This window comes from Aulonocara sp. 'chitande type north' Nkhata Bay, linkage group LG23 (genome assembly GCF_057382095.1).
Source record: "Aulonocara sp. 'chitande type north' Nkhata Bay isolate Kocher_YH1m ecotype deep benthic linkage group LG23, A_spYH_male_GT1.1, whole genome shotgun sequence".
Lineage (NCBI taxonomy): Eukaryota > Metazoa > Chordata > Actinopteri > Cichliformes > Cichlidae > Aulonocara > Aulonocara sp. 'chitande type north' Nkhata Bay.
This window is the reverse complement of record NC_141365.1, coordinates 52485139-52496706: the sequence shown is the minus strand read 5'-3', so window position 1 is coordinate 52496706 and position 11568 is coordinate 52485139.

Sequence of the window (11568 nt, the reverse complement as noted above, 5' to 3'; positions counted from 1 at the left end):
AGAGACGGGGAGTCGGGTTTAAAAGCATCGCGTCGGGAAACAGTGAAGAAATGAGTGAAAACATGAAATGATGTTGGTGAGTGCAGAACTGATGCAGTGATGCCCGTTTTTATTTTCAGCCACAGGTCTTAAACCTCGTGTGTGTTCTCCGCTGTAGCAGTGAATCCATAAAAGTAAGGCTTTTATGAAAACACTGAGTAAAAATTGCTTCATTGAAAAAGCCTAAATTTATAGTTGAGTGTTGAATATTCCACAGTCAGCATGTACAAAGTGTTTGAATGGCAGAGACGCAGGAAGCACAGAGGCTCAGTGTGAGTCTCACAGGTCTGAATGTGCCTGAAGCCGTTCACACTTCTTTGATCTGCTGCTCACTAGGTTTTATATGTTTGACACCTTTTCCTGCCTGATGGCCGTTCACACTACACACAGTCAGTAAGCAATAAACAATTCAAGGACAGAAAAATGTCTATTTTTCGCTTTCTAATATCTAAATTTCAGGCTTTTAAAAACTACAGTTATTAAAAACAAAAACTGGACAGTCGTCTGAGCTCTCAGAACGTTTTCTGTAATTTTGCACATTTATTTCTTACAGTTCAAGTCCAAAGAGTCGTGCTGACAGATTTCTTTCTGTGTCACAGCAGCTTTTTCTTTATCACGTAGAGAAACAATTAAATATGAACTGACAGAAAGAGGAGTTTCACTGGTCCAGCCTACTCAAGGTCAAACTGACCAGTAGAACCAGTGCTGCCAGCATGCTGCAGCTCGCATAACTGAACTGGTTCTTAGATAGTGCTTTTCTACTCTACTTTAAGTGCAACTGTGTTACATGCCAAACGTACTTGTAGAAACTGTAGACTGTCACAGTGCCAGCAGTAATCCCTCTTCCCCTCCAGTGTAAGGAATTAGGAGTTAGGCCAGTTCATTGTGCATTATTATAAACATTTCAAATCCAATTGTTTTGATTAGAAGTCGAAGATAACAGAAATTTTGATGCAGTACTGAGCGTCTGGGTTTAGCTGATATTTGCATGCAGAGACAGAAGAACCGAAAGGTGGCATTACTGCTCGGTTTTCCCTAAACTCAAGCTGAATATAAAGAAAATGTAAACTAGTCATTCACACTGACTCATACATATAGGGCACAAAAAAAACCAGCAAACAGACAGACACGCATACAAGGCCTACTAAGAATGGGCCATAAACAAAAACACATAGAGAACACGCTGAAGCTCAGGCTTTGTAACGTGGTGGAGAACAGTGGAGGTGATGGAGCTCCCTCTGTTCCTGTTGCTTTTCTAACACAGTTGAGCTCATGGTTGATTCTTAACACCGGTGACGTTTTACTTTTAGGTGTGTTTAAGTTTTCTTACAATCATTTGCAGCAGAGATTAAAAAAGACGACTTTTCACTGCATTAGAATAAATAATCTGTAAGTTCTTCTAAAAGAAACTGAGAATCATGTTTAGGCTGTACGTTTCTTTTTATTTTAGGGCCCAGTGTTTTCTGGTTTGATTCAGTCCTCTCATCATTCATTAACATTCAGACGAACTACACTGAGTTAGCTCATGGACACTGTGAATTGAGTAGAGCGGTTTTGGCCTCTGTCACATTTATTAGTATTTTTGCATATTTGTCACACTTACATTTTTCAGATCATCAAACTAATTTTAATGATAGATAAAAAATATTAAATCCTGGTTTCAGTTACTATTAAAGAAAAAACAAAGCCATATGTATCCAGCCCTGTGTGAAAGAGTAAATCCACATATGAGGTCTTTAATAATCAGCCAGCATCTTATCCTGTTATTGTAGAAGGTTTTTGCCCGTTTCTTTACTCGAGCTGGTCCCTGCTTGTTTTTAAGATTACGCTTGGCCCTGCTCTTCTTCACAATTACAGAGCAATCTCCAAATCATTGCTACGTTTATTGCTAAGATTTTAGAAAAGGTTGTTGCTGAGCAGCTTACAGATGTTTACTTGACAAACCGTCATGTTTTGTAGCACTCATTCTACTGAAACTGTCCAGTGACATTTTGATGCAAAGCGATGCAGGCGAGTGTTCAGCTCTGCTCATGTTGGACCTGACATCTGCTTTCGATACCATTGACCACCAAATTTTGCTTGATAGGCTGAAATATTGGGTGGGTGCATCTGCTTTGGAGCGGTCCACATGTTATGTGTGTGAATGATGCTTTAAAGTAAAAAACAATATATGCAGCGTTTTCTTCATTCCCAGTGTTTTCTTTTGCGTGGAAACCGGGTCAAATGGCTCTTTGGGTGTTAAAGGTTGCTGACCCCTGAGGTAGAGTATTAAGATGCTATATGAGAACAAGTCACATGATGAAATGAGCATTTCTCTCCCAGGTCTATGTCACTGCTGCATGGAATCACCTTTGATCAACACTCTCGATCCTTTTTCTTCTCCTCACCATAAAGCAGCTGCTGCCCACCCTGGAGCCTGGTTCTGATTAACGTTTTTTCCTGTTTAAAGACTTTTTCTTTCCTGCCACCAACAAGTGGTCGCTCATATAGGAGATCGACTGGTTGCTAGCATTTTCATTCTAATATCATAAGGTCTGCCTAACAGTAATAACACAATGAAGAATCTGTTGCTGTGAATTGTTGGTATATCAGTACAAATAAACTAAACTGATCATACAGGCTCACAATGATCAATGTTCAGATGTTCAATATCTTGATTAAAGACAGTGCAGCATTCAAACTGAATACTTCAATCAAACCAGACAGGCGGTCTTGGAAGGTGAAGCTGGTTTTATGGTCGGCGTGGTGCACTCCCTGCCAATTCAGGGACTGCCAAGCTGCCTGCAGCGAGCTGGTGAAGGCAGTGTAGAAAGTGTGTGGTACAATGGGTGATGCTGCTGTTGGTCTGTCAGCCAGCCACCGAATGGTTCTAACATATAAAGAACTGAAGTGAAATTTAGTGGTATAAAACAATGCAATACCTCTGTATAGTGCACGCAATAAATTAGATTTTGTTTCCTTCAGTTAGTTGGATAATACACATGTTTGCATTGAAACTTACAAAAAAATTACAATATGTACCAAGGTGAGCTGTGCGGCAGGCAGGGGTGGGACCCAAACGCAGGACTCTGACAAGAAGAATTAACTTACAGTTTCAGCTTTATCCACTGGGAACTTAAACTCAAAAACAAAGTAGAAAGAAGCAAACAAAGCAAAGACTCTGGACACTACAAGCTCATCACTATACATAAACAAGAGCCCATGAAACACTCACTAAACACAGCTAACGTGGCAAACAGGCAAAGACTGAAGACTTAAGTACACCTACAGGAAAACAGCGGGATGGGAAACACAGCTGGGGATAATCATGAGACAGAGGAAGCAAAGCTGGATACACTGACACAGGACAGCAGACTACCAAAATAAAACAGGAAACACTAAGACAGAAGATAAACAGAGCAAGCCTGAAACAATAATACTAATGCTACTATTATTCTTGCATAAGTTTGCTAAACAAGCCAGCTGTTTGTTCAAAGTGGGAATACTGTTTTAAGTCTCTCCTAAATAGCAAATTACCCGTCGTAACAAACATACACATAAAAGTGAAATCTGAGATACTTTGACTCGAGTAAATTTGGATATTTTTAAGCTTTAATTAATGTCAAAGATGAACCATTTTGGTACGTAAACTATATTTCCTAGTTATTCTCTGTGACTGCATGCAGTGTACTAGTTTGGCATTTTTCCCTAAAAACATCTGTCATGGCTACAATTTTACTTTGAAAATAGTGAGTGAGAATAAAACTCCTGATTGTGGACTGAAAAGCTATAAACCTAGAATGAAAGGAAACTTACTCTAAAAGTTAATAAAAAGGAATGATCATGAAAAGACCAGAAGTCATGTTAGAGAGTTGTGAAGTAAACTGCTATAAATGTCACAGCTTGAGTCGCCTCCTCCACCCCTCCCATTTTAACTGTTATGGATCAGGATCTTACACGAGGTTATAACCAGTCTACTGAAAAAGACAAGGCGGAGAGAGAGAGTCAGACAAGGTCATGCTGTACAAGAAGACATGTGTTAACATTTGAAAGTATGTGTGAGGGTTACGAGGTCCTAGAGAGTTTTCCATCCAGCAGTGAGTCACTTTTTCCTCCCCTCTCCTTCCTGCAAAGCTTTTTTCTGCAATGACTTAAAGTTCAACCAGTCTTATCTATTTCTCTACATTTTTTCTAATATCTGGCTTGGTTGTTGGAGGACAAAATCTTGTGGATGTGTTAATAAATCTTCAAGGATCCTGTTTCACATTATGCTGCTTTTCCTGCAGAAAGAATGATGAAGAACTTATCCCTTTATCTTCTGTTGGCTAGTCATTTTTGAACACAGGAAGATGGGATGCCGTGGCAGAAATTGAGGATTTCATCTTCTAAATTTCCAGCCATTAGGTTTCCCTTGGCGTTTACATAATGGCAAAGTGTCCAAATACTCTTTAGCACATGCTGTGGGACTGTTTTCTGAGGTGAATCGTCATAAAAAAGTCACCCTGAGCATATAGAGTAGAAAAGCCAAATGTCTGAGAGACATTTAGAGTGACTGTAAATGCAGGAATCCTCCTGATGCTCTTCAACTCTATCATTCTACAGGCTGGGCCATTTATATGGATACACTGTAACAACATGGGAATGGTTGGTGATATTAAAGTCCTGTTTGTGGCACATTAGTATATGTGAGGGGGCAAACTCCTCAAGATGGGTGGTGACCATGGTGGCCATTTAGGAGTCGGCCATCTTGGATACAACTTTTGTTTTTCCAACAGGAAGAGGGTCATGTGACACATCACACTTATTGGTAATGTCACAAGAAAAACAATGGTGTGCTTGGTTTCAACGTAACTTTATTCTTTCATGAGTTATTTACAAGTTTCTGACCACTTATAAAATGTGTTCAATGTGCTGCCCATTGTGTTGGATTGTCAATGCAACCCTCTTCTCCCACTCTTCACACACTGATAGCAACACCACAGGAGAAATGCCAGCACAGGCATCCAGTATCCGTAGTTTCAGGTGCTGCACATCTCGTTTGTTTCGCCCATTCATTACACTAATGCCACTCTCCAGTGACATGCGGCGAGTGCTACACTGTGGGCTCTTGCTGAATGAAGCTAGGACAGCCACTGATGTTTCTTCATTAGTCACAGTTTTCCTGCGTCCACATTTTGGCAAATCCAACACTGAACCAGTTTCACGAAACTTAGCAAGCAGTTTGCTGACTGTAGCATGGGAGATGGGTGGTCTCGTAGGGTGTCTTGCATTGAAATCTGCTGCAATGACCCGGTTACTGCGTTCACCAGATATCAACACAACTTTGATCTGCTCCTCACGTGTTAACCTCTTCGACATGTCGATGGCTGTGAACAAAGAGAAACTTGTAAATAACTCATGAAAGAATAAAGTTACGTTGAAACCAAGCACACCATTGTTTTTCTTGTGACATTACCAATAAGTCTGATGTGTCACATGGCCCTCTTCCTATTGGAAAAACAAAAGTTGTATCCAAGATGGCCGACTTCTAAATGGCCACCATGGTCACCACCCATCTTGAGGAGTTTGCCCCCTCACATATACTAATGTGCCACAAACAGGACTTTAATATCACCAACCATTCCCATGTTATTATGGTGTATCCATATAAATGGCCACCCTGTACTATTGCGTCTCTCTCTCTTTTATACAAGTGCATATTCAGTCAAACTTTTTCCTTCATTTAAAGCTGAAAAGTTCCTAAATCAAGAAAAACCAGGTAAATAATTCAAAGGGTTACAATAAGTTCCAACTAAGCACAAAGAATGCAGATACCTTAAGTAGGTAAAGTAAATTATACTTAAGTACAGTCAAAAAATGATTCCTACTTGTTACTGTTCTGCTACCTAGCAAAGTAAACTGCAAATAACACAAAAGGTAACTGATCTCATGGCCACTCGGGCAGGTTGAACTCAAATATTGGAGTCTAACATAAAATTTGACAAGTTTAGTAGTTCATACAAAAGGAATTGCTGGTTCAGGCAAAGATAAATCCAGAGTTCAGACAGGTATTTTCCACAGAAGCTCCTCTTCATCTGTTGGGTTTAATGGCAGTTGGCAAACCAGCTTAAAGGTGTATTACTGCCACCCACTGGATCAGGAATTTGACAGAAAAACAGACACGCTTATTACAAATCGCAAATTCCATCAGTTGGCCATAGATTTCACATTATATTTATTGTAAAGTTTTATGAAGACCTGAGTCCTATCCTGAGACGGGTGACTGATATTTCTTATTTCGGTTCTTGCTCACTTCCCATGACCATCATGTTTTTGAATTTTGTATGAGTGCGTTCCTGTATCGATGTCCCAGTACTTCTGCCATATTTGCTGGATTTGACTATAACTTTTAACATAAGCTTTGCTCAGTGGTGTCTGTAAATCAAGTGATTGTAGTTTCGATGATTGTTTTGTCAGTATATCCACATCCTTGTTTCCTTCCACACGTACATGTGTGGGAATCCAAAGAAACTCAGTATTTACACACCTATTGTGCAATCTTTGCAAACTATAATATTTTTCATGTTAGCATTTTAGTTGCATGTTTTCCCAGACCCAAATCATTATCAATAATTTTATAACTTTAACTAATAACTTTTTGGATTATTTCTTTCTGCCCACTGCAAACCAAGCATTATGACCACCAGCTCTACTGTTTACACTGATGAATTATCTGCTAGTCTCTTCTTAATAGTTGAGGGATGAATACTGCAGGACCAATCCACCCAGACCTTGGATCTCGTGACCTATTTGTAAATAGGTAAATGTATCACTTTATCTGTATAGTGCTTCTTCATAAAACTCTGTGCTATATACTGAACAAGTGTATAACTGGACTTTCCTTTTATTGCCTTTTGTCCAAGGATGGTGTGACAAACACATAAGGATAAATAGATGAGTAAGTGACTGTTGAACAATACATGCTTTACAAAATATAAAGTAAACATAAGCTTAAAATAAGCATGAGCGTAAATGCAATTTGAAGTGCTGAAAGAAACAATTTTACATGCATGAACTTGTACCTGAGGCCTACAGGCAGAAATGTAGAAATCACAAGAAGTCCAGCAGTCAAACATATGCTGAGTTTGCACATGAAAACGGGGCTCTTTTTGATAAATGGTGTCCTACTAACAGAGTTAGTGATGATTAGTCCCTTTGTGAGTTAATGCTATTGGAGGACTTTAAGAATTCTTTACCTGATGGAGTAATAACGTTCTCAAACGAACAGAAGGTGATGTCAATGTCAAAAGCAGCTGTGGTAGCCGATGAGTTTCTGTTAACAGATAAAAATGTGTTTACCCCTTTTTCTCGTCCAGGCAAACCTGCAGCGTTGTATCCTGCACAGCTTGAGTCTAGTTGCCCCTCCTCTAGGCCAGTAAGACTACCCTCACCTCCACATGGTGAGCGTTAATGCTTCTACTGCCATAAAAAGGATCATCTCATTGCAGAGTGTCTGGCATTAAAGCATAAACAGCAACCCTCCTCACAACCAGAAGGGGTGGGACTGATTAAAGCCCTTCATCCTAAAAGGGAGTAATTTCACTGACTGGGAATCCAAAAGATCAGCAACTGGTGAAAATACTGAGAGACACGGGGCCTCTCAGTCCGTCATTAGAGAAGTGATCTTACCATTTTCTGAAGAGTCATTCTGTCAATCAAGTGTCATTGTCCAGGGAGTAGAACTGGGATCTCCACATTTTGCATTGCCTTTCAAAGGTATTAACTTCATCCTAGGTAATGACTGTGCTGGAGGCAAAGGCATGTCCGTTCCTGAAGTATTAGACAGACCCAACCCGAGTCTGGAGTCTACCTCGGCTCAAGACCAGCCTCTATACTTACCCAGTCAGAAAAGTGTGATCCTGACTTGGCTGATTCCTTTAAGAGGTCAGATCCCCTCGGCACTTACAAAACATTTCTTCTGGCCAGGTCTAAAATTGGATGTCATTTGTTACTGCCATACATGACAAAACAAACTGACAAACCAAAGAATCCCTCTGGCTCCCCTCGGTCCTGTCCCAGTAGCAGAGGAGCCATTTCAAAGAGTGATTGTTGACTGTGTGGGACCTTTACCTGTCACGGGGTGGAAAGGGACAAGTTATCTAAGTTTTTTACTGTGCATGTTTTTGTTGTGTTTTATCTTTTTAATGTTTTAATATTGTACATTGGGTTATTTTTATGAGTTTTACTGCATGTTTTAATGGTATTTATTTGTTGACTTGTCCTGGAAAGACTCCGCCCCTACCTGATAATAAACTGATCACACCTGCGAGAGATCCCAGAGAGGCCAATAAGAGGGCCTGGCAGACCACAGGAAGCAGTTCGACCGAGAGGCAAGAGAGGACCGAAGCATGAAGGCACCCATGAGTGTCACGGGAACCCACGAGAGCCTGAAGTGACACGGAGGCTTAGGAGATGAGGCCTGAGACACATAAGACGGGTTGGAGCTTGGCGTTCCAGGGCACGATACAGCACCAGCGACTAGGGACGCGGAGCGAACAGTCGGACGGCAGTAGCAACAAGAGCCCAGCTTGTGCACTGCGGGAGAGCAGAGGCGGCGAGACAGCTGGTGCCGATTTGCAGTTTTAAAGAAGCGGCGGGCGGAGTCGAGAGCTCTGCCCACCCGGGGTAAGTCTTCGACTTATCCCCTTTTATTGAATGAAAACTGCCGAAAAGAATAGTGACTGCCGCTCCCTCCCTTTCTTCAGCGTACCGGGACGCGGAACGCGGGGAGGAAGGCGAGGACTCCGCTGGGTTTCCCTTTTATATCACTTCGCTGGATTTCTTAGTTCTTTGTGACTTTTATACCGTGGCGGATGCCACTGGACTTTTAATGTTGTGTTTTATTGATTTTTATTGTGTTACCCCTTGGCCAAGGTTGTTTTAATTCATTTTACATTTTTAACTATTTAAATATAATAAATTATATTTTAATTATACAGTTTTTTAATCGTGTGCTTTCCCTTGGTGGCTCCACTGCTCTGTCCGTTTGGAGGAAGGTTTCCTTCCTTTAGAAAAAACACTGTGGAAATAGAATCACCTTCCCTCCGTTACATACCTAAAACTGGATTTCAGTTTCTGTTGACAGTTATGTGTGCTTCCACCAGGTTTCCTGAGGCAATCCCACTACGGAGGATTACGGCTCAGATTGTTGTCAAAGCTCTGGTGAGATTCTTTTCAACCTTTGGTCTGCCTAAAGCTGTGCAAACTGACCATTGGTCAGTGACCAAGGCACCAACTTTAAGTTGAGTGTTTGACCAGGCCCTTAAAACATTAGGCATTGAGCACATAACCCCTAGTCCTTACCGTCCTGAGCGTCAGGGGGCGCTAAAAAGGTTTGATCAGACTTGATCAGTCCATGTTGTGGAAACACTGTTACAGTTCTCAGCGGGACTGGAACGAAAGTGTTCCCCTTGTGTTATTTGCCTGTCATGAAGCTAAGTTCTTAAAGATAGGCTGGCTACTCCGGTTAACAACACCAAAATCCTCCCAGAGTCTGTCAAAATGCTAAATGACAGGTTAAAGAGAGCTTATTCCCTAACAAGGAATGCACTACCAACTTCACAAGCAAAGACGAAGAGACACTTTGACCAGAGGGCTGTTGACCGTTCATTCCAGCCAGGTGACAAAGTGGTCCTTCTCCTTCCTGTGTCTGGCTCAGCTCTTTCTGTTAAATTTTCTAGTCCTTAAGTTGTAGACAAAAAGCACAGCAAGACCAACTACATAATTCGGACCCTAGATCGTAGACGCCCTTCATGTCAACATGATGAAGCTGTATGGCCCAAGAACAGGTGGCTACATCACTGATGGCTTCTGTTTCCAAGGTGAAATTTTCCCTGATGAAGATGGGTTGGTGTTACGGGGTGCTGAGCCTCAAAGTGCTGGACTAGGTAATTCGATATTACAGCGGTCCCTCGTTTATCGCAGGAGTTACGTTCCAAAAATAATCCACGATAGGTGAAATCCGCGAAGTAGCCAACTTTATTTTTTACAATTATTATAGATGTTTTAATGCTGTAAAACCCCTCACTACACACTTTTCTCAGACAGGCATGAACATTTTCACTTTTCTCTCTTGTTTAAACTCTCAAAGTTCAAACCTTCGTAGAAAAATAAGTCCAGTATTATAGAATGAAAACAAAGGCTCGACGGTGCAAACCGTTTCATCAACATTTTTGTGTTTGTTGGGGAGAAAACTTGCAAACATACAGTGCAGCACTTCAGAGTCACACTGCTCGTGATCGCAGATTTATATAAATTTGACAAGCTAAACGCGTTCTGTACTGTACAGGCGACACGGCAGGAGATTGACTGACAATGGTCTATACCAGGGGTCGGCCACCCTGGGCACGTGTGCCACAGCTGGCACGCGAAGGGTTAACTGCTGGCACGACCATAGCTGGACTGGCCATCGGGTATTTGCCCGGTGGGTCGATGGTGATTTTTCGTTTTTATGGGCCGATGATTTTTTCTTCTTCTAACGGTATAAACAATGAGAGGTGGTGGATTGGCCAGATACTGGTCGATGTGTAAAAATAACTCAGTTGTTTGGTGGTGGCTATGGTGGAGCTTCCACAGAGGCCAGCAGGTGGATGAGGGAAGGGGAGACAGGAGGAGAGACTCGAGGCGGCCGCCGGTCCGAGTGTCAGGTGAACTGAACTTCAGGTAAGAAGTTATGACCTGCAGTCTATCTGGGTCAGATATGAACCAAGTTTAGGTGGAGTTTATTTTAGCTGTGCTGACTTTTTACAGTCAGTTACAATAACTCGTACTGCTACTAGCTAGCATGACGGAGTTTCTATACAGCTGGGTGGGTGCTATGTTATTGATAGTGAACTTTATTTTGTTCATAAGGTTAGTTAGTAGAGTTGCCAACTGTCCCGTAAAAAAATGAAATCATCCTGCATTCAGAGAAATTATTACGCGTTTCGTATTGAAGTGAAAAGGAACAGTTTGTCCCGGACTTCAGCTACAATGAAAAAGGCAAAAAGCTGGAGTTATTCTGTGTCTTTGCTGCACAGCTGCCTCTTCTTCTTTCATTCTCCCCCCTCCCTCTCCTGTTTCTACTTCAATCATGAAACTGATCAATGATCAGCTGATCGTCTCTCTTGTTTGTTTATCGCTCACTTTGCGCCAGAAAGAAGAAACCAGCGGATGTCGCGCTAAACAACAGCAGCAGGTTTAAGCTTGATCAGCTGTTGTTGGAATTTATTTAATATTAATTTCTAGTATCAGCTGATGTTTGCTGGAGCCACAGCTGTAAAGCTGCTGGTCATGATATGGTTTGGTTATCTGGTGAGAGGGAAACATGAAGATGAAACCAGGAGATGTCCTTACTGGATCATCAGAGCTGAACAGGTGATGGAGAAACAGGTTTACCTTTTAGGTGACATGGATGAGTTGAAGTTATGAACTGTTTCTGAGAGACAAATAACACCAGGATCCTTTTTTATGTAGCTGACAGCTGGTAACTGTGCAGGGGCGGGTCTAGCAAAGTGTTGCCAGGGGGGCAGG